Source organism: Euphorbia lathyris, chromosome 7, assembly GCF_963576675.1.
Source record: "Euphorbia lathyris chromosome 7, ddEupLath1.1, whole genome shotgun sequence".
Classification (NCBI taxonomy): domain Eukaryota; kingdom Viridiplantae; phylum Streptophyta; class Magnoliopsida; order Malpighiales; family Euphorbiaceae; genus Euphorbia; species Euphorbia lathyris.
In genome coordinates, this window is record NC_088916.1 from 61759778 (window position 1) to 61764350 (window position 4573).

At 34.7% G+C, this 4573-nt stretch overlaps 1 non-coding gene across 1 annotated transcript; it reads right to left on the reverse strand.

Moving 5' to 3' along the window:
* Positions 1–1727: 1727 nt before the first annotated feature.
* LOC136201668 (small nucleolar RNA R71) lies at positions 1728–1834 on the reverse strand. Its single transcript, XR_010674013.1, has one exon. It is a non-coding gene; the product is annotated as a small nucleolar RNA R71 (small nucleolar RNA).
* Between the last annotated feature and the right edge of the window lie 2739 nt (positions 1835–4573).

Below are 4573 nucleotides of genomic sequence, written 5' to 3' on the forward strand. Positions count from 1 at the left end.
TGAAAACTAAACTAATACTGTGTTTATAACTAATCTAAATACAATTTGTGCACAACACGATTGTTTACAGAAATGTAATCTAACTTTCTGACTCATTTCTGAATCAGAAACTCAACATAACAACTTTCTTCTCTAATTTCTCTAACTTTTCCAACATAACCAACCTTGATTTCTGAAATGAATCACTTATTTATAGTTGGTGAAGGGTTGTAAATGACGGGTCGTGTCTGCTGGTGAAGGGTCGCTTTTATCCGAACGAACAGACGCGTCTTTACGAATTTTAACATGTGTTTAGTGTGCATGAGGGGTGTCTGTCGCGACTGAGATTCTGAAAATCTCAGTCGCGACAGGGGGTACATGGGCGTGTTTTCGAGATTTGATTTCCCCCGGTCTGGACTTCGTAAGTCGCGACTGAGATTTTGAGAATCTCAGTCACGATAGAGAGTGTTCCTCCCTGGCGTACGACTGTTTTTCGTCCTCCTCGAGCGTTCTTCTGACTGATATGCATTCTCGGTACGTTTTTAAGGTTTTTCCTCCATTTTAGCTCCGTTTTAGCTCCGTTTTCGCTCCTATTTGGATTTTACCAAATATTTAGGTACCTTGCATCAAAGAAGTAAATAAAGACGTAAAAGTATTCCAAATGAATATAATTAACACGATTTCAATGTAAATCTAACGTATTTATATAGGATATTTTAGGTATATTTTGGGCTTAACATTCCTGTTTTGTAAAATTCATCCCTAAATCAGAAAACTTTTCTAACAATCGATATATTCTAATATAAAATCTTATTCTAGCATTTTCAAATACTCAAAGTCCACAAATTCAATTAAACAATTATTTTTCCTAAATTCAATTAGACAAATTTCACTTTTCATTAACATTCAATAGTAAATCTAACAAGTTCGAAATTAACAGATTCAAAAATAAGTTTTTCGTTAAAAAACGTATCCCTGTGGGATCGATATTTTTATTACTACAAGCGAAACTGTGCACTTGCGGAAATCGCTCAACAAGTTTTCGGCGCCGTTGCCGGGGATACGCCAAAATTTTTGATAAAATTTTTCTTTTTTCGTATTTTATTTTCGAATCTAAGTTTACACATTATTTTTATACAACTTTTACATTTTATTTATTTTCAGTTTATATAACATATTTGTTTTCAATTTTGTTTTGAAGGTAGTTTGGTTCGTGCAACAATTTCAAGTTCATGCGCAGTTCGCGAAGTTCGGGCACGCCACCAGACCCTCTTGATCCAGAAATTGAAAGAACACTTAAGAAAAACAAGAAAGACAACAAAAACAAAGACAAAACACCCTTAAAAACCAAAGTGGTCCAGCCAGAAAATATGGCCGATCCACCGACACTTATGGATTATGCTAGGCCAGGAATGGCCGGTGTAACTAATAGTGTAGTTAGACCCCGTATAAATGCAAATCAATTTGAAATTAAGCATGCTTTGCTTAATATGTTGCAAAACAACGTAACATTTTATGGACTACCTAACGAAAACCCTAATGCCCATTTGACAAATTTCTTAGAAATTTGTGATACTTTTAAAATTACTGATGTAACAGCCGAAGCAATCAAACTTCGCCTTTTTCCTTTCACTTTGAAGGATAAGGCAAAAATTTGGTTAACTTCTATGCCTGCTGCAACATTTGAAACTTGGGACCAATTAGCCCAAGCGTTTTTATCAAAATATTTTCCTTTAGCAAAAACCGCAAGAGTCATCAAAGAATTGACATCTTTTACCCAAAATGATAATGAAACTCTTTATGAAGCTTGGGAACGTTTTAAAGAACTTCAACGTTTATGCCCACACCACCAATTGCCAGATGCACTTTTAATGCAGACATTCTATAATGGATTAAATCCTACGACTAGAGGTTCATTAGATGCTATGTCTGGAGGGTTATTTATGAAGAAGACGTCCGTCCAAGCAAGAGAACTTTTGGAGGAAATGGCAATCAACAGCAGTATGTGGCCCACAGAGCGTGGACATATACCATTGGCGAAACCATCATCCTCAGGTACATCATCGGTTAAAGGTATAATGAATCTTGATCCAGTTGCGATGTTACAAGCCCAATTTTCTGCCTTATCGCACAAAGTTGATAGGTTTATGGCACCGTGCGATCCTAATGGTAATCCGATCCAGACAGACATTGATTACGAAGGTATGAATGAGATAGAACATGTAAATTTTGTCCAAGGACAAAACCAAACTACTAATCCTTATTCTAATACTTATAATCCTGGATGGAGAAATCATCCTAACTTTAACTGGAAAGATAGTAATAATAATAATAATGCAAATGCTAATCAATATCGTGTAAATAATTATCAAAATCAAACAAGAGATACGATTAGCACTTTATCTTCAAAAATCGACAAATTTATAGATGCTATGAATGGAAAGGTAAGTAATCAAGACGATGCTTTTAAACGGATCGAAAGTAAATTCGATCAACTTATCAAAAACCAATCATCTAGCATCCATAATTTGGAGGTTCAAATTGGACAACTTGCTAAATCAATTCCATCCCGCAAAGAGGGAAGTCTTCCCAGCCAAACGGAAGAAAATCCGAAAGAGCATGTTAAGGCTATCACTCTTCGCTCAGGGAAAAACTACTTAGGTCCGGAAATGCCGGGAAATTCAACTTTACCTGGAAATGATTTACTAAAATCCAAAGAAGATACATTAAAACAAAAAGATACACCAATTGACTCTAGTACGAAATCTTTTGTACCAAAGCCACCTTTTCCACACAAGGTCCGAAATAAGGACCATGATAAACAACTTTTATCATTTTTAGATAAACTTAAAAATTTGCATATAAATTTAACATTCATGGATGCAATTACGCAAATTCCTAACTATGGAAAATTCTTGAAAGATTTAATTTCAAAAAAGATTAGTTGGGAAGGAATTTCATCCATTTCACTTACTAAAGATTGTAGTTCGATAGTATCAAGCAAATTACCTACTAAACTCAAAGATCCCGGATGCTTTACCATTCCGTGTAAATTGGGAAATATGGAATTCCCAAGTTGTCTTTGTGATTTAGGAGCTAGTATAAACTTGATGCCATTGTCTATTTTTGAAAAAATAGGTTTAGAAGAAGACATCAAACGTACCAATATGGTTTTGCAATTAGCGGATCAATCCACTAAAAGACCATATGGTATAATTGAGGACGTTTTAGTAAAAGTTGACAAGTTTATTTTTCCTACTGATTTTGTTATCTTAGATTTTGCTTATGATGCTAATTGTCCGCTAATCTTTGGTAGACCGTTCATGAACACGGGACGTGCTCTAGTTGATGTGTCGGAAGGAAAAGTAGTTTTAAGAATAGGTGACGATAAGATCGAGTTCGATATGAATCAAGCAATGAAATATCCCATGGAGGATTTCGCCTGTATGAAACTTGATTTAGTTGAAGAATGTGTTAATGACATAGTTCAAAGAGAAGAAATAATAGAACCTATAATGGGTGAAGAATTAGAAGATAAGGACCCAGAGCCTTTGATTCGAGAAGATGGACCAATTCCGCCTTCAGTAGTAGTTCCACCTAAATTAGAACTTAAAGAATTACCAAACCATCTGAGATACACTTTCCTAGCAGGAAGTGATACTCTACCTATAATCATCTCTAACAAATTAACAGAAAATCAAGAAGAAAAATTGAAAGAAGTTGTTAGAAATAGAATAGGAAGTATGGGATGGCAGATTTCAGATTTAAAAGGAATTAATCCTAGTATTGTAATGCATAGGATTCACTTAGAAGAAGATAAGCCACCTAAAGCGGATAGACAAAGACGTTTAAATCCGAATATGAAAGAAGTAGTCAAAAATGAGATTACTAAACTTTTAGACAATGAAATCATTTATCCTATTTCGGATAGTGAATGGGTTAGTCCAATCCATTGTGTACCCAAAAAGGGAGGCATAACTGTAGTAAGGAATGATGAAGGTGAATTAATACCTACGCGAACCACCACTGGTTGGAGGGTTTGTATAGATTATAGGAACCTAAATAAGGCAACTAGGAAAGATCATTTTCCTTTACCTTTCATTGATCAAATGATCGAAAGGATAGCCGGTCATGCATTTTATTGTTTTCTTGATGGCTATTCCGGATTCTTTCAAATATATATTTACCAGGATGACCAAGATAAAACAACCTTCACATGTCCTTATGGAACATTTGCATATAGGAGAATGCCTTTTGGTCTATGTAATACACCAGCAACTTTTCAACGTTGTATGACTGCAATTTTTAATGATTTCATTGAAGATATCATGGAAGTATTTATGGATGATTTTTCAGTTTATGGAGATTCTTTTGATGCATGTTTAAAAAACTTAGATAAAGTTCTTTCTAGATGCGAAGAAACGAATTTAGTATTAAATTGGGAAAAATGTCATTTCATGGTTGACGAAGGAATTGTTTTAGGTCATAAAATATCTGAAAAAGGATTAGAAGTGGATAGAGCAAAAACTTCAGTAATAGAAAAATTACCCCCACCAACAACTGTCAAGGGAGTAAGATCATTTTTAGGACATGC